Raw genomic sequence first — 19,600 nt, 5'->3', positions numbered from 1 at the left:
GCGCTCCAGTAAGCACTCACAATTAAGCTTTTGAAATTGCAGTAATGAAGGTCCAATAGCCACAGCTTTAAATAACAAATGTCGATTTCTCTGCCAAAGCGTGACAGTAAATGGGATAGAAACACTTGGAAGTAATTATTTTCGGTGCCATTGACAATTTATCAATGCAGCATTAGTAACCTACAGAATGTAAATTGTGTTTTTCCATTATGAAATATGTGACATAGCCAAAATATTAATGGGCACAGAACAATCCAAACATTTTTCTATTTTCCTTTATTCTAACTTGGCAATGCATGCACATTTTAATTAAGCCGTAATGGACCAGACAGTTCATATTGCCACGTTAAGAAGCAGCTGCATTGTACAGGACATTGGTTAGTGACATTTTACATTAATAAATGTCACAGCCAGCCCTCTGTAAAGAATCGGTTTTTCCCTGGATACAATGTGTACGTGCGCAAATACCTTTAATTGCCATAAGTACAAGTACAACATATTTCTTTTTTTAACAGTCTGTCCAATATCGATGAAAATAACTTGAAATCCAAACTGTCTTTGGGAGTCAAAATCAAAGCGTCTTGCTTCAAAAATAGTCTTTAAATCCGCTGATTTCTTTGCGTCTATCACTTCCCAGGGATTTACATAGCAAATTGACCGTCAGAGAAGAAGAAGGAATCATCAAAAATATCACTCTGTTGTGCTCGGAAATCCTCTGCTTAGATGGAAAATGCCACTCATGCCCATCCAGAACTAATAGGATGCCAGCATTGCCATATACAGATTAATTCCCATAATAATAATCTTGATGACCAAAAAAAGAAAAACGTCCCCCTTCTGTTCTGGCAGCTGATCACTTCTTAATTTCTGCAGATTTCCAGTTTTCTCAGCAATGCATTTGACATTTATGTTTCACTGCATCGAGGTTCACTTAAGAGAGGGATTTGCAGTCACATCACTTGCACAGCAAAATCTTGAATGTAAAAGGTCATTACGCACAGACAGAAAGAGGTCATGACAAATAAACAGTATGGAAATTGCTGGCGAGTATTTTGCATCAAAACTACTCTTATTGTCGATGCCTTATTCATATGCCTTTTATTCACGGTGCAAAATCAAACTTGTTCAGAATAAATATTGTGTTACTTTATCCCAGCATGGTATTCACCTTTTTACGGTATGTATGTGATGCAAACAACAGTTTCGGAGGGATGAAATCGGGCAAATTAATTGCTTGACAAAAACGCCTTGCTTGTTAGAGAGTACCTTTATGCTCTATCACAATAAAGTGATATGATGTACTGTAATGTCTGTTGATTTACATCTAGAAGTACGGTATCTGCCTTAGACCTGCTGCCGATTCTACAAATGACTTCTATGTTGTATATCGTTTTCATGTCAAGGACCCCCACAATTATATGTATTTGGCCACAGACCCGCATCTCAAAAAACGAATACCAGTAAGACGCCTTAAAGGAGTAGTTCACCCCCAAAATGACTTCTATTGATTAGTCACGCCATGGAGACTAGAGTTCAATAATATTTTTAGTTTTTTGTCGCATTCCTAAGACAAAAATGTGATAAATTTACCCCCATTCGTTCCGGATGGGGACCCGTTTCGAAACCGTTGCGTGCACATGGCTGCTTTGGCATGTATACCCTTCTGCTGAGCTGGTCGAGTCATCACTGTGATGTCCAGCAGGTCAGCTACAGTATATCCATATATGGAGTCTGTGAGGTCAGTTGTACAGTAGAGGTATTGACCAGCTCCATATATGGAGATCTAAGTGATGATCCAGTCGTCTCCATGTATGGATATCCAGGGTTTGATGAGGTCAGTGTCGTGATCTTCATATATGGAGATCCAGGTGATGATAGTCTGCAGTCTTGATTTGAAAAATTAATTCTGTCTTGGCCATATGGAGTGTCCATAAATGGGCATTGTCAAATATGGGCTTAATATTGATGACATCAGGGATCTCCATATATGATTGCCAGAACAGGCTGTCTTGGTCATTGAGTCAACAATGTGATGTCACAACAGGTCAGCTATAGACTCTTAGTCTATAGCTGTCGCAATTAACATATTTTTGAAATGTTTGGAAAAAGGACACCAGGGCAGAAGTGCAGGTTAAACCTTTTGGTTAGAATGCCGCACACATCTGCCAACAACTGAGAAGCATGCTTAAAGTTCAAGCTAGTTAGGAGATGCCCGACTTGCTCTAATCATTAAGAGAAACATGAACAAAGTGGCCCTGCCTTGCGCTTAATGACCTATTTAAGGGCAATAACAACGGGTGAACTTTGGACAGGATGGGTCCCCTATGGCAACAGCTTGATCCACAAGTAAGTCACCACAATCTGCAATAATATCGCTTCTCCACTCACTGTAAAAAAAAAAAGGCAGATGGACAGCGATTTGGTTATGATTATGATTCATTGTGATAAGTCACCTAGACCCCCCCCCCCCCCCCTGGTTGGGTTTAATCACTTTGAGCACAGATTCCAGTGAATCTCTCTGCTAAACTCCCAGCATTCAGTCTCTCACTCTCTGGTTGGGCATTATCCAGTCATTAGAGTGTTGATTAAAGTAATGTTTCTAACCTCGTCATTGGAGCCGTTCAGCCCCCAGGCTAGTGTGACAAATGACTCTGCCTCCACTCTCCATGTGCTGTTCAACCAAAAAAACAGAACATGCCTTCCTCCACCAGTTTATCTCTCTCGCTCCCTCTCTCTCTCTCTGCACCTCTGCATTGATTTCAGTAAGACTTGATTTGGTCTGCACGTCTATAAAACAGTGGACCAAATTAGATCTTTAACCCTGACGGGTCCACTTGGTTTCATTTCACGCTCTCAAGAGTTAAATTATTGTTAAAAACCTGCATTACTTAATTTCCAAGAAGTCTACACAATTAGAGAATGTAGAATTAATTGTTACTTTGATTGACCTCTTATCTATCTCTCCTATGGTACCACTTCAATACAGCTCTTATCCAACGATAACAAAATATTTTTGAATATAAGTTTTGGGTCTGAGAGACTAGTCTTAAATCTCATCAAATGGTGGTCTGTCTGTGGTTCAAATGCTGAATAAATAATGGACCTTGCTATGAAAAAAAGGTTGAAAACCACTGCTCTAAAGCTGTGATTGTTAAGCAAATATCCTGGGCCTATTATCCGTTGAATAAATATTGATAATCTGTGCTGGTGCCCATTCCTCCTCCTCCCCCTCCTAAAATCAGAATGGAGTGCTCCAGATTTATGGCTCTTGCCTGCCCATGTGCAGGTCAACCAACCACGTCTCTGGGACGCTACTGTTGCTTTAACTTGCCAGTCAAACCTCTCGGTACACATGGTGCTTTCCCTGATGATATATGGCTTGGGTTTCCTCCTGAGATTTCCCTGCCGGGTCCACTTAACCCCTCCCCCCCACCTTTCACCTAACCCCTTCTCTTCTCTCTCTCTCTCTCTCTCTCTCTCTCTCTCTCTCTCTCTCTCTCTCTCTGGGCCTGCCCTCCCCTTCCTAGCAGCCCTGTGCCAATATTGGTTTCATAGTCACCCCTGACTCTTAGCTCTGGTCCAGAGTGTCAGCTGTAATGACGCTCTGACAGGCGGCTGGCTAAAATACTAGACCAGGATTTCTGTACCCCTACGAGGGTTCAACTTCAGTCAAAATAAACAAAACTACTTCGCTACTCACCTGACCAAAGGTAGTTTTGCGTTGTTGATAGTCTATTCTCCGCGGTGGGAAACCTCTCAGCACCCCACCCACTCTGTAAAATACATTATTTTTGTCATGAAATAAAAGTAAACGCATCCATTTTTCGACCGCCGCCGCATCCAACTCGACCGCCGCTTATTTCCGGGTTGTGTCTGCGGTGGCTTGAGGTGGGTGCATTTTATTTTGTGTCAAAAGAGTGGGTGGGGTGCTGAGAGGTTTCCCACGGCAGAGAAGAGACTTTCAACAACGCAAAACTACATTTGGTTAGGTGAGTAGTGAAGTAGTTTTGTATATTTTGACTGAAGTTGAGCCCTCGAAGGGGTACAGAAATCCTGGTCTAGTCTTTTAGCCAGCCGCCTGTCTGAGCGTCAGTGCAGCTGACGCTCTGGACCAGAGCTACCACGCTCCCTCTTTCCAGCAAAAATCCAGGAAACATAGTCTTCATGAAGTAACACAACAGAGAATTATGATAATGCTGCCCCGTAAATATGAATATGCTCTAAATATGCTCTTACGTACTGTAATATGACGTACAGTAAGAGCAAAATGGCTGCCTTGTTTTGATGGTATGGTCAATTTCAGTGTGGTTTCTATTTAGACATAGTGTTTTCGGTTGCAGATTATTGAAGCTCACAGCTCACCGGTAGGATGTGATTGAGTTTATGTGTGCTCTCAACCTCCTTCCCACTGTGTTATTATCCCCTCCTTTCCCCTCTTCCTCCAAGGCTGCGGCATACTTCTAGGCCAAAACAAGTTTGCTGGTGAGGTAGTAATGTATTGTTGGGGGGAAAACAGACAAACCTTGGCCGATGTTCGATCCAGCATTTCTTGCGCCTCCAAGATTGTCTGACTGCCCGTACATCACTGCATAGGCACCAAAGAGAAATTCAATGTACTCATGATACTCTCCGTATGTTAACTTTGTGTGTTATTCTTCGTAAAATGAACGCTCTTCTTGATCATACTACAGCACACAAAAGCGTTAAAAGTAGCAGATCTGCCAGCTCAAAATATTTTGAGCTTGTAGATCTGCTACATTAGCTATTTTCGAATTTGAATCCTATAAAGTAAAAGTTTTGGACGTATTGGGTTTCCACTGGAAACAATCCACAATCTGCCTTGCAACGTACCATCATACCATGGTTGTGTTGAAGTCTGAAGGTTGTCTGAGGACGTTAGGAGAAGCTCTATATATCCTGTCTGATCGTGGACTACAAAAACAACACAACCAGATGGCGAATTAATTCATGGAGAGATATATAAGCACACACTTGAGCACAGTGTGTCTGTGCACATAATTGGTGAAATCTCAGAGACAAATGTGTTTGCAAATTGGAAAGGTGATGAAGTGGAGATCTGGGTGTCAGGATCGGCCACTGCTTACAGAGGGTGTGGTCTAACCAGGCCTGTATTCAAGATAATCGGCGTAAAAAAAACAACATATTTTCAAAACTTTTCAAAAATAGTGGAAATGGCAAATCGTTATATCCACAATTATTTGAGCGACAAGTAATCGCAGAGTAAAATGTCATAATCGGCGACAGCCATTGGTCTAACATTCAGCGCTCAAAGCGGAACCACGTCAAGTACAAAACAACATAGCCAACATTTTCACTGACTTATTTTGAAGTATGCTGCCAGCCTTACGAGCCAATTTCTTTCAGGTTCAGTGTGCGTACAACGTGCACTGTGTATGCCAACATCATACGCCTCATTTTCATGTCTTAACTTTTGTGTCTTGATTGTAATTTATCCATGTTTTAATGTGGTGTGCTGTCTTGGGAAATAGGCCAACTCTCTCCTGTGTCAAATTTTAACAAGGTCTCTTATGTTCGCTCTAGCAGCCGTTTCATCATCATACTCTCCTGTTACTTCACACCATTTTCCCCTCCTTCTACCCTCGTTGTGTTGTAACACGTTGTTGTTGCAACTCGCTGTTTATATAATTGTTGTGACTTGCCATCGTTACGTTAAGCTGTTGTTGTTTAATCGCTTGTGCTCTGTCTCTTGCAATCATCCTCTTCTCTCGCACATAACAAGTAATGCCTCCATTTTCTCTCTCTCTCTCTCCCCCTTCCCCTTGAATAATTATCCTCAACTATCTGTACCCCCTCCCAAAACTCCTACCCGCTCCACTTCCAACTTTTCCCCACCTGTCTCCTCCCCCAACCGCTCCTCCTCCTCCTTGTTCAACCCCCTTTCTCCTTCTATAAACCTCCTTCCCTCCCTACCTCTCTCTCTGTCTGTCTGTCTGTCTGTCTGTCTGTCTGTCTGTCTGTCTGTCTGTCCATCCCCGTTCCGCCCCTCCCTCTCTGCAGGACTTCTGGCAGGTATGGGGCGTGTGCCGTGCAGCATGCGAGTGTGCCTGAATGACAAAAAACTATGCACTATGTACACTCACTATCTACTCTAATGTGCATCTCTCTCTCTCTCTCTCTCTCTCTCTCTCTCTCTCTCTCTCTCTCTCTCTCTCTCTCTCTCTCTCTCTCTCTCTCTCTCTCCCTACCTCCCTCCTTTTTGGTAATTTGGAGGGTATAATCTATTCACAACCGCTAGTTCTGGGGGAACAGCTTAACACTATAAGTTCCTGGTTTTTATTGCATCTCAGCTTCAGTTAACCCATCCGCCAGCCTCAATTATTAGGACACGAGCCAAATTGTGCATTAAAAGTTACACTCAAGAAAGAAACCGTTAGATTGGTTATAAAACTGTCCTGAATTTACCACCCAACTCTTCATCAAGCTGAGCTGTAGAGGATTATATCTAGTAGTACTCAGCAGAAAGGGTGAAGTTAAGTGTCATAATTATGAGGATGGAAGCAGAGTAGAATAATGATTCCTCCTCATAGAGTCAGTCTAATGATGCGCAGCGAATGTCCATACAGTTGGTGTGTGCATTTAAAAAAAAAAGTAGTTTCCACCAATGGAACAAAACTAGCCGAACTACAAACTCACACGATTGTGAATTTGTGTCGCAACACATGACATTATAAGCAGTGGTGTAAAGTAACTAAGTAGATTCACTTAAGTACTGTACTAACTACAATTATGAGGTATTTGTACCAGTTTTCAGTACTTCTACTTCACTACATCTCGGATCCAAATATTGTACTTTTACTGCACTACAATTGTTTGAAAACTTTAGTTGTTACCTAGGCTATTTGAAAATAGACCATCTACAAGCTCACAACGCGTCAGATCTGCTATTTTCAAACATTTTGTACTTTTATTTTTAGTACTTTAAGTATATTTTGATGCCAATACTTTCATACCTTTACTCAAGTACATTTTGAATTCAGGACTTTTACTTGTAACAGAGTATATCTACATTGCAGTATTGATACTTTTACATTTGAGTACTTTTTCCACCACTGGTTATAAGGCACGTAGATTTGATATTTTCAGCGTGCCACACCTTTTACATACCTATCAAATGAGTTGAACTTTAAGCAGGTGTGTACAGTATGTCTGACCCTTCCCTTTGCCAGGGGAACTAGGAGACAAACACAGCAAATAAAGAGCAAGCCTTGGCCTGCGTATACGTTACAGCAGCCAGGAACAGCCCATTGTGTGTTGTGGACTCATAAAGCCTGTTTGCCATTTGTTTGAAGAGCTCCCCGCCAGGCTGTCCATTGTGTGGCCTTATGGAAAGCACTATGCCCGCCTTTACCTTCTCTGCTGAATTATTGAAAGAATTCTTTTCTCTTTTGTGCCCCCCATGCAGAGATAATTAAACACTGCTGCTGCACTATTGAATTATTTAACATAGCCAGACTAGCCAGTGCTGTGTAAAATCACAAATCCCTACACCAGGCGGCTCAAGGAATATGTAAATGTTAAGTCTCTGCGAAGCTGAGATGTAATGAGCAGGTAGCCTTATAATAAGCCATTTTATATGGAACTTATTTCTGTCACTGCCGACTGTGCCGAGTGACAGAAGACCCCCCCCCCCCCCCCCCATCTTATTCTTCTTCTCTTGCTTTATGGCTTTTTCCTCTTTCTCTCTTCTTCTGACGACTGTTAAACGAGCTCTTAGCTGTTTCCCTTGCTTTGGCGCCGCGCTGTAGCTCCCAGCATGCACTGCTCCACTTGCCTGTGTCTGCTCCGAAGGGGGAGAATGTATAGTTTTAGGTGCCGTGGCGCCCCCTCTCTGCGCATGGTGGTATCACAGAGTGGTCCAAGACACCAGGAAATGGCTCTTGCCTGTCAGCCAACGATCAAGCTATATATACTGCTTGATAGCTCCCCCCCCCCCTCACAAATCCGTTGACTGGATTATCCAGACGGCAACGCTGCATGAGTTCCTTAGAGCATGGTTTAGAATGGTCTACGGACGTCAATTTGTTACACTGTTGTTTCTGTACCGAACCAATTCCTCTTCCCACGTTCTGGCTCTGCAATACCAGGGCCTCTGCTCTCCCACGCCGAGGCCTCTTAACGTGACCGAGAGGGGACGTCTGTCACTCAGGAGGAATGCTGAGGGGGGCTCTCTCTGACGCAATATGGGAAAACCAGTCATCTTTCTTGTCTCAAAAGTCTTGTTGTTGCACCAACCGTTCTCATGATAACTCTTTCTCTTTCAGCAGGGAAGTCCCACGGGCAGCTGTGGGGAATGCCGTGGCTGTGTCTCTCTTGCTTTTAGTTTTTACACTGTCACTTTCTGCAAAACCAGCTTCTCTTCTCAATAGCGTGCAAAGTCTGCGAACACACACACACACACACACACACACACACACACACACACACACACACACACACACACACACACACACACACACACACACCTCTCTCTCTGTCTCTGTCTCTGTCTCTGTGTATACGTAACTTTGGAACGTGTGGGAGCGCACACACACCTGGTCGGTTAATTCGGTCCCTCTCTATCTGGACTCGCCGGGCGGGACAGCTGCCACTCCTTAGCAGCCATAATTGTTTATCGAGCGTTCCACGCCGGCGTCCATTAATCTGCGTGTCTTCTCCACTTCTATGAATAATTATGAGTTATTTTAGCAGCACACCTGCTCAATTAATTACCCCTGGGACTGGAGGTGGGGGACCTGGTGCATTAGTCGCCCCCGCCCACCTAGCAGCTACTCATGTCCCGGTTACAGTGTATCATCACTAGACTTACATCATGCACTGAATATTAATGCCTTGTTACACCGGTGATGCAACAGTGCAAAGTTCAGTTTTTCGGGAACCTCATAGGGATTTAGCTTTTGCTAGTGAGTTGTGTTCCACTGTTGTATGTATACAATACAATATTTGTGTACATTAACATGGAGTTGTGTGTGTGTGTGTATGGCTGCGTGCATGCCTTGGAGAGGGACCATGATTATGATTATTTATTTTTAGAAATATTGCATAAAAAACAAATATTCCCATTTTAAACAAAATATTTTTCAACTAACAATCCTAAACTGTACCCCTAATTTAGTCATCAAGCCAATTTACCCCATCCTGAAATTAAATGTAGTCTGTCACTGCCAGCCCACACAAATGATCCCAAGGGATGGTGCAGAAAAACGTGTCTTCTCCAGAACACATTAAGTCTCCACGACTTCACCTGAAAGCCAGGAGTTTCACTGCGAGAGCCTAATGCTTGTGACAGCAGAGCCTAACTCATGTGGAGGAACACCCCCCGTTCCCCCCTCAAACAGGCGCGCCGACCACCCTGCATTAACTCTTTTACTGCTAAATGAGCGCTCGTTCTTTGTTTCCCATGTCCGCCGCGCCATAACGAGCGTTCGTTCTTTTACCTGTCTGAGCACTGTAAGCAGATGAGGGGTGGCGCGGGTGTGTTGTACAGTAGCAGCAGCTCCCGTAACGTTAGTCTCAAATCTGGAGCGCACATAAACAATAATGGCGGCGGGATCACTTCTTTGGTGGTTTTCTCCTCAGCCTGGATCTACTTTCTCTATTTCTATGTCTGAAAACTGATGCAAACAGAGGGGGGGAGGAGGAGCCTCTCGCTCCGTAATGGCTGCGCCCATAGTGTTGCGGTTTTTCATGACGACTCGGTGAGCGATGCAGCTTTATTTTACACAAGACTGCGATAGGAAATAACGGATGGCTATTTTTCTATAAATTCGCAAAGGTAAGCTACTTTGATGGCCATGAGCTGACTGTAAACAACCTAAATGGCGGCAAAAGAGTTAACTGATTCACAGCCAAATTGCCAAAAATCGCCATTTTGGGGGGGGCTGAGGCAGCCAGATCGCCTAACGTCGCCTTTCTGATAATTTTCTAATTTTTTTGGTATTTTTTTTGACATTTTTAGAGCAAAAACTGACATTTCTAGGTTCATATAAGCTTAAGCAATGAATTTGCGATGGAAATGACGTCATCGCCGGAAATCGAGCGTTTCTCCCATGTAAACAAACATATTTTTTTACATTGGAAGCCATTACAGCATCACCGCTAAATCTCAGCATCAATACGTCGGATTTTGATCCGGTTTGAAGTGTCTGTGCGTCTATTGCGCATCTAAGGCCATAGTCACTAAGTTTTTTTAGACCATCAAGCGCGCGTATGGCGTGCACGGGTCCCGCGCTCTTCCATGCTAACGCTAATGGTAATGGTAAGTGGATGGACAGGCTGCTAACTTGAGGCCTTCTAGCAATCGCCAGAGACCTTAATCGTTGGCGACATCTAGTGTACATTATATAGATTACAGCCTAGAATAATTTCATGCATATGAGGGCGATCTACTGTGTTTCTGAAAAATGAATAATATTCCCGGCAGTATAGGCGCACAAGCATATTGTAAAATGGCTGAGAATGGGTTTTAATGGAGCAACGGAGAACATTCTCCCGGGCCGGCTGCCCACCCGAGAAAGAATGGATCGCCCGGCCAAGCCGGACGCACCGCAGAGAAAAATAAATAAAGAGGGACCATGCCTTAGTTCCAGTGAAGCACACTCCAGCTGAGCTGGGTAGATAACTGGGAGCCTTCAGTCCCACTTCAGACATCATAGGTCGCTGCTCCAATTCATTCTGGTCTCCCTCTGGTGCAGACAGTGCTCCAATCCACTGTTGTGATGTGATGTGCAGAGATGGGCACAAGACACAAGAAAGTATTTGAAATACAAATTGAAAATACTTACCAGGACACTGTCACCAGAATAGTATCTTGTTGACCGTATCCTGGTCAATATTAAACCAAGTACTGACCAAGTATTTTCAAAATACTTTTTTGTATTTTGTGCCCATCTCTGGATGTCAGTCACATAGCCGCCAGGAGTGGCTCACCTGTACAAAAGATGAGAGAACAGTCAGACAGCCACAGGCTGCCACCTCTCATGTCCGGGGAGTCATGGATGAAAAACAACCTCCCTTCTTTCCTTTGTCTCTCTTGTCTGCAACAGCCTTGGTTTTTCATCTTCAGAAGCTGGTCTTTGTGTCTTTGTTGTTGGGGGCCCATGCAGAGGACAATCAACTGGCGGGAAAAAAAAATCTCTTCTGTTGAATTGCTGTAGAAATCTCTAGTCTACTTGACTCTACAGAAGCCAAATAGCATACTCTATACATCGCATGCGTGACATAACCTTAGAAAGGTCACCTTTTTTTTACTGACAGTGGGGAAAAAAAACAATATATAAGGCCAAATGTTGGCGCAGAGTTTTTAAGAGCATGCCACAGCATTTGAGTCCCTGGTCCCCGGCTGTGCAGCCTCCCTCTGCCTCGCCTGTTATCAGTGTTTCTGCAGCTGCAGCACTGTTGGACGGGGAGGCTGATCTAATCGTCAAGAAAACACTGCAGTCTGTACAGTGGCATTAAAGTGGGCCGTGAGGACCAAACTGCCACTGTCTCCCAGGCCAACCGCCAGGCCCCACACACACACACACACACACACACACACACACACACACACACACACACACACACACACACACACACACACACACACACACACACACAACACGTGGAAGGGTTTTCACAATGTATTGTATATAAATAAATAGCAGGAAAGTGTTTAATGGTTGGCTGGCGTGTTTAATATGGTTCTTTTGCCAGTTCTTTTGGGAACGCGCATTGAATGGATTGCCGTGTTACGTGTTCAATGAACTCAGTATCTCATTCAAATGGCTCAGGCAGATGGCTGTTTTCCATTGCAATGCCACAGAGACAATACTGGATCAGCGTTGACATTTATGTCTCGTCGTCGTCATCGTCACATCTGCGGAATGATTGAGCCCATCAAAGCAACACTACAGACAAAGACTATAAAATCCTTCATCACTCGGTTTCTCCTTAAGCAGCTCAAATAATTTTCCCGAACACAATTTCTTATGTTCCAAGTGATGCAATATTTTCACCCCTACGTGCAATCATGCATCCTAATAGCTTTTTCCTTTGTGTAGCCCGACTTGGTAATTTTGAAACGACGTGCGTGAAAACAGTTTACCGAACTATAACTGTGAAATTAGCAGAGACTTATTTATCCCTTTGACATGCAAGCTGTCCACTCGTAAACTTCTGGGCACGATGAACTCGGAAATGGGATGGAACTCGTGGGACTGCTACTGGGCTGATCTAGCTCTAGTCTATTACATTAGGGAGATTATAGGGAGCTGACCATACACTTAACCGAGCATGTGTGAAGTGAACGTGTGTGTATGAGGGCGCTAAATCTTGACCCAGCCCCCAGCCCTGGCTGTCACAGCTCTGCATTTCTGCCTCAGCTCCCCAAGGCATCGTGGCGTGGGCTTGGCAGTGTGTCATCGGGATTCAAGCTCGCAGAAACTGGCCGTGGCGTGACTGACTGACTGACACATCCAGAGACACAGCCTACTGCAGTGGTTTTCAAAGTGGGTGACGGGGCACCCTGGGGTGCCGCGAGATCATTTGATAATATTTGGAATTTATTTGGACACTTGAAAAAGTATTTAGTATCATTTTAAACTTGACGTACAAAGTTATTTTCAGTCAGTTCTAACCAAAATGGCTATTATCTCAACGTTTTCCTTGCAACATAATCACAAAAATATCGTCACTTTCGGGCAGAAACCTTGTATCTCCAAGTTTCAAATGTGTACGTCTTTTGGTAAAGCAAAGCCCTGCTTCATCATACAAGACTGTCGCACAAAACTAGTGAAAACAGCTGATCTGCAAGCACACAACGCCTCGCATCGTGAGGCGTTGTGTGCTTGTAGATCTGCTGTTTTCACTAGTTTAGTACATTTTATAGATGATAAATACAAAACGAACGGTTTTTGGACATTGGTTTCCACCCGACAACGACGATATGCTATAAATGTAAGATGCTGGGTGTGAAAATTATAATGTAGGGGTGCCTCGGATTAAAAAAATATTCATGGGGTGCCCAGAGACAAAAAAGTTTGGGAACCCCTGGCCTACTGTACATACAAACTAGAGACTTCTCAAACGTATAAAACGGAAAAACCGGTTGACACATTCAGAAGCACCGACTCAGAAGACAACTCGGACAGACAGGTCGACTGAAGTTCAGAGTACGCTGCGGCTGAATGTTTTTGTACAACAGAGTTTGGGATCCTTTAGATAATTGTGTTTTAGAATCATCGTGTCCTCTTGGTTGACCAATCAAGGCTTGATTTATACTTCGTTGAGTACTGTGTTCAGTTGAACGCAGAACTAGAGTATACGTAAATCTGGTTTAACTGTTACCAAACCTGTACATTGTTGGTCCAAAATACCAGAGCAACAAAGAGTTTCGGTCTCCCCCCCATCATCTCTTGAACATGAGAATGAAGTCCCAGCACTAGGGCATTCACCAAATATTCGAATATTCGAATATCAAAGTCACTATTCGACATTGTTCACCGAAGTCAAATATTCGCTTATTTTTATTGTTTTAGTTGTTTTATATAGTTTATAAAGCTTGGCTAGATAGGAAGTCATAAGAATGAGTTATCAATGCCCCTGGTGGATGAATTTGTTAATGCTCTATACCAGAGGTTCTCAAACCTTTTTAGGCCGTGACCCCCAAAATCAACATATTTGAACTGGGGACCCCCACCCTGACAAGCACTTGGAATTGTAGGTATTACATTTAATGTGACTCGGTTCCGCAGATAAATATTGTGAAAATAGCAGATCTACATGCTCACAACGCCTCGCGTTGGCTATTTTCACAATGTTCGCCTCTTGCTTACTTAATATTTGACAGTTTGGCCAGTCCTGTCGAATATTCGACTATTCGAATACTTTGCGTTCGAATAATTCGAACACTAAAAATCACTAAGCGTGAATGCCCTACCCAGCACAGAAATGTTGCATGCATCAGAATTATAATTGTGTTTGGGAGCATGGACTGAAAGTTCTCCCTGGGCTCCTCGTCCAACAGAGAACAGATTTGATGGGGGTGGAGGGGGTCTCCAAGCCATCACCAGTCATGTAGAACTATGGAGGATGATGCCCCCGAGGTGCACAACACACTCCCAGTCCGACAGGCTGTGGAGCCTAAAGGAAACCTAAAGCACAGTGTGGTGTGAGGGAGTGCGTGTGTGTGAGAGAGAGAGTGTGTGTAGGGGCCCTGAAAGAATGCAGAGTGCGTCATCATGCATGTGTTAATGTGGCGGAGACGCATGGCAGCACAGGGTATCGTGTGTGTGTGTGAGAGAGATGTTAGCTTTAGCTATTATCGGCCCATCACTCAGTCCAAGGATGGAATGGCTCCAGTGTAGGATGTTGGACATGTGCTACAAGAGAAGCTGATTACGAAAGGGCTATTTGTTTGTGCGTTAGCTGTGTTTGCGGTGTTTTTGTTTTTATTCGGCCACCCACACAGACTCGCAGTGATGTTTTTTTTTGTTGCTATTCGCTCTGTTGATTAGCCATTTAGATTTTAGTATTTTTGTATTTCAGCATGCTACAAAGCATCATATGATGCTAAATGCATCATATGATGCTTTGTAGCATGCTGAAATACTAACATATCTAAAAACATAGATTGAACACAAAACCTCAGGATTGTGTTGATCGTGTCCCAAACAACAATAAAATAAGATCTGGTTGTCCCGGAGGTGAAGGAGGTCCTTGACCTCCTTCAGAGCAGTACCTCCTGTTGTTGTCAGGGGTGGATGTTCCGTTTGGATGTTAAAGGTGAGCACCTCGGTTTTCTTGGCATTCAGCCGAAGGCCAACCTTGGCACACTCTGACTCCACTCTGCTTAAGAGCTCCTGTGCTTGCTCCACGTGGTTGGAGAGTAAGCTGATGTCCTACAGTAGGGCTATGTTTGTCCTTGGACTATTCCAGCGTAGACTACAGTATGAGTTATTACTCCTGATTATTCAGCGTGCCTCCTCCATACTGATGGTTCTAATGAGGCCCCCTGTGTGGTTACATGTCCCATATCGCGTGCATGTGTGTGGGCGGGAAGGCAGGCAGGCAGGCGTGTATGTGTGTGTGTTCACTCATGCAGTCAGGTCTGCGTTAGAGAGCGGAGATCCTCCTGGTTGCCTCTCACTTAAGGCGAGCTCCAGAGAGCTTTGTGTGTGGCATGGCATCATCGTTTAACGTGATAAAAAATCACTCACAATAATTGTATCGAGGAGATTTACATTTATTGTGAAATTATCCTTCGTCATGCACTGGGATCAATTCACCTTTTATTTGCTGAGCTGCATATCCGGTACCATTTAAACCCTCTATAATTGGCAATACGGACCTGCAAATAACATACTTGATACAGTCTACAAAATCTCTTTGCCCAAAGATTGCCAATCTACGAGCTCACAACGCGTCGCACCATGTTGTGAGCTTGAAGATCTGCTATTTTCTGGCGAATCTTCTGCCCCAGGATAATGCATGTTGTTGGGGATATTTTCATTATCGCGGTAATATCGCGGTAATAATCGTGACATGACATTTTCATATTGTCCCATCCCTAATCAACACCCCTACTGTATGGGTCTATTCTGTCTCTCCTTAGCCTGAGTCATAATTGGTCTTACGGTGGTCTCGCGTGAAGCCGAGAAACATAACCTACTTTATCATTAATTTTAAAATTGATGTGACGATAATTTACTAAACGCAAATGTTTTTTGGAGAAGGTTTACTATAGGGGTGCCCACACTTTTTTTGACTTGAGAGAAAAAGGGAAACATTTCTTCATATTTGTAATTATATATTTTTAGGGGCATGTCATGTGGTCTACCAGCACAGCCTTTGTGATCTACTGGTAGATCACGATCTACCTTTTTGGCAGCCCTGGTTTACTATGATAATAATATCAAGTTTAAAGTTCACCAAAACCTCGTAGAGATAAGGTGAAATAGCGACATCTGCTGGGCCACTTATAGGAACAGCAGATTCAATGAGAACCCCGGAAGTGGCTTCATTTCCAGCAAAGGTTTGTAGATTGGCTTGTTTTAGGCTATTCTTCGATGGAGCGTGAATTCTGCATTTCTCTCCCTCTCTCTTGCTCAATCTCCTTCCAATACAAACACACACAAACACGTGAAAACATTTGCACACCAACTCCTGCAGCAGCTGGCTTCGTCTTTCATCTCTCTCTCATATATATACTGTATATCGACGTTGTCGGGTGGAAACCTTGTACTGTATGTCCAAAAACGTTTTCTTTTTATTTATCATTTTAAAAATGGTTTTAAACTTGCGAAAATAGCACATCTACAAGCACACAGCGCCTCGCATCGCGAGGCGTTGTGTGCTTGTAGATCTGCTATTTTCACTAGTTGTGTGCAACAGTCTTATATTACGATGCAGGACTTTCATTTACGAGAAAACGTGCACATTTGAAACTTGGAGATACAAGGTTGCTGCTGGACATTGACGATATACTGTATATATCTGCAGTACTATTATTCCAGTAATAGCTTTCTCTCTACCTTTCTCTTCCTTCCCCCGCTCTCCATGAACCACTCTCTCCTCTCCTCATTACGCATCGGGGCCATTAATTATAAATGTTACCGTAAAACCACAGGTTTTCTGTATTCACGTCAGTGAAACGGATGAATCAAGATGTGTGTGTGTGTGTGCCAATTGGGGATAGCGATACAGTTCATAAAAGCTATACAGTATATCACTTGCTTTTAGCAGTCGTTTTTATCTCATGTGGAAGGAGCGGGTTCATGGGAGGGAAAGTAATGTTTACATCTGGTCAAAACCTTCTCTTTTGCGAAGAAGACCACCACTTAATTTCACTATTCAGCTATGTTTGTCATGCAATGTTTATAAATAGGTCCCAGCACAGATGTCACATTGTGAACTCGGCAACTCGCTTTCTAGATCGTCCCCCTCACCCCTCCCCGTCGCTGACAAATACAGTTTGACCGTCCAAACTGCTTGCTTGTCCAAACTGTAACTTAACCCCAATGTACAGTTCCATCGACAATCACTTGGAGAAGCTGAAAAGCAGGGAACTGTGATTGCAGATTTCACACACAAGATTAGAATGCACTCGCTCATTTTGTCAATGTGAGCAGCATCGGGTGGTACAGTATAGCTTAAACATCTGAGGAACATCGCGAGTTCCCCCCGAGTACACAAATGTACGACTATTGAACTACGGATGTGAATTCTGAAAATAAGTGGTGCTCTCCTAAAAAAAATCTTACGTCTGGGAATTCTTTTTATGTTTTTTCTCTGTGTATGTACAGTATGTATGCATGCCATGCGTGTGTTAATCCAACTCAGGGAATGTACAAAATGTAACCAAATGGACCCGTATGTATGGGTCCATTTGGTATTACGTACACTCCCGGCGGGTTGGATTGACGCGGTGCAGAAGGCTCTTTACGGTGTGAGGTGACGGGAAAGGCAAAGCACAGCACATATGGTGCGCGCTGCGCCCCGAGGCCTCTCTCTCTCTGCCAGAGACCAGACTTCTTTTTATAACGTTTGTTTCTGCTCCTCCTTCCTCCTCCTGAACCGGACCTCTCTTGCAGACGGAGGTAACTCCACCACGTTGGGCCGCGTACATACAGTACAGCCCTCTTCTCCAGTCCCCCTCCGTCTCTCTCCCCCTCTAGCATGCTCTGTCCTACGTCTGTCCTCTTCTCTTCTTCTCGTGTGTGTGTGTGTGTGTCCGTGTGTGTGTGTGCGTTTTGGTCGAACCGTCTCCCCAGTTTAATAGCGGGGATCTGTGTTTACCATCGTGTGAGTGTTGTGAGTGTGTGTGTGTCGCGCGCATGTGGATTAAGACAAAACCTTTCATGCAATGCTGTAACTATACACATGCTAACGAGGAAATGTTTCTGTGTGTGTGTGTGTGTGTGTGTGTGTGTGTGTGTGTGTGTGTGTGTGTGTGTGTGTGTGTGTGTGTGCGCGCGCGCGTGTGCGTGTGTGAGCGAGAGTGTGGCAGAGAAAGAAAGGTCACTTTCGTTGTTTTTGAGGATTAATACATTTCCGGGTTGTGTTTTCCCACATATAGTTAACTCATACAGGGCCAGATTTCCAAAATATGAATATGAATGTGCGCTTATAACGCCAGGAAATAGCTATTTTGTATCCCCCCAGACCACCTTAACCAGACCACCTTAACGAATGCACGTTCAACATACCATACCACCAGATGACCACTAGAGACCACCATACACCATACACTGACATGGTCCCATGTTAAGCCTGTTTAAATCCACATAACAGGATGAGACGCTGACTTGGTCCTCATTGACTTAACATGGACGGGCCGCCGGTCACCATTTCAGCTCAATACTGTTCAATTCGTGCTTGATCGTCTCAAACCACCATTGGTATGGGCATCGGGACGTATATAGATGCCACACAGAAAGTTTCAGAATCAAAATCCGACCTAGTGAAGCTACGTGAGGGTCGGATGGTTGCATTGAGGCTAACGCTAGCAGAGGCCTGTTGTCAACAGGAAGCCCTGGTTTAAAGGTGACGTCATAATCGTATCCTTTTTTTTTCACGGTTTACGTGTGGACATTAGCTGAGGTAAGCTAACCATTTCGCTCCGTCTATAAACACATATTAAAAGCTTAAACAATGCTTTTATATAAAAGTCGCTCCGAGTCGCTCGGCACCAAACGCCATAGTGAACTAGTCGCTCGTAAAGTCGCCCGGCGCTAACTGAGTTAATCAATAGTCTCTGTGTTTGTGCCACAGTGTTTCTCTTTCTTGGTGTTGTCTCTCTCTCTCTCTCTCTCTGTGTGTCGATTTCCACACTGTGAGTACAGCCACTGTTGATGATGTGACGGGCACGACACCACTACTACTAATAGACTAGTGTTTAACCATCCCTCACCGCTGCCCTCCTCCTCCTCCCTGCCTGTTCGGCTTCATGTGTATGCACAGCACTTGCATGATAGTTTATTGGTTATGATCCCACTTTTCCCTGGCCTGTTACCTTCCTTTATAACCATAATATATTTACAACAACGTTCGTGTTTTTGTGTTTGTGTCTGTGCACTTTTGTGCGTGTTTGAGCTCAGCCACATTCTTTTTTTCGGACAAAACCACGTAAACCCCTGGTCCTGTACGCTTTGTCGTACGACGGGACAGCGGACATAGCAGATCTATACGAGCCCGCAATGTGTCATCATGGCGCGTACTTGTGAGCTTGCAGATCGGCTATCTTCGCTAGTTTCTTAAACGTTTTTTTGACAATTGAGTACCTGAGACAGAAAAACAGTCTAAACTAGAAGTTTTTAATCTGTTAAATACTTAATGCACTCCCCCCTCATTTTGTTGCATTAGATCTTTTTTCCTTAACTCATATATATTAGGAAATATAAGACATACTACTTATGGAAAGTGGAAAGAACAGTATATCTCCAACAGTTTGTGGAACAACAGTATAAGTACTTACAAGCAATATTCAGCAGACAAAGGGAGCAGATAACATTAAAACAGACAATTGAACAAAATGAGGGGGGAGTACATTAACAATTTAACAGATTAAAAATGACTAGTTTGT

The 19,600-nt window shown here is 43.7% G+C and overlaps 1 protein-coding gene across 1 annotated transcript in view; it reads left to right on the top strand.

The window, feature by feature from the left end:
• The window catches only part of micu1 (mitochondrial calcium uptake 1), a 102,244-nt gene that overhangs the window by 37,232 nt on the left and 45,412 nt on the right, over positions 1–19,600 (top strand). The window lies entirely within an intron of this gene.

Source organism: Nannobrachium achirus (assembly GCF_963921795.1).
Source record: "Nannobrachium achirus genome assembly, chromosome: 13".
In the NCBI taxonomy this organism is placed as follows: domain Eukaryota; kingdom Metazoa; phylum Chordata; class Actinopteri; order Myctophiformes; family Myctophidae; genus Nannobrachium; species Nannobrachium achirus.
This window is presented reverse-complemented; position numbering and strand designations above follow the sequence as displayed.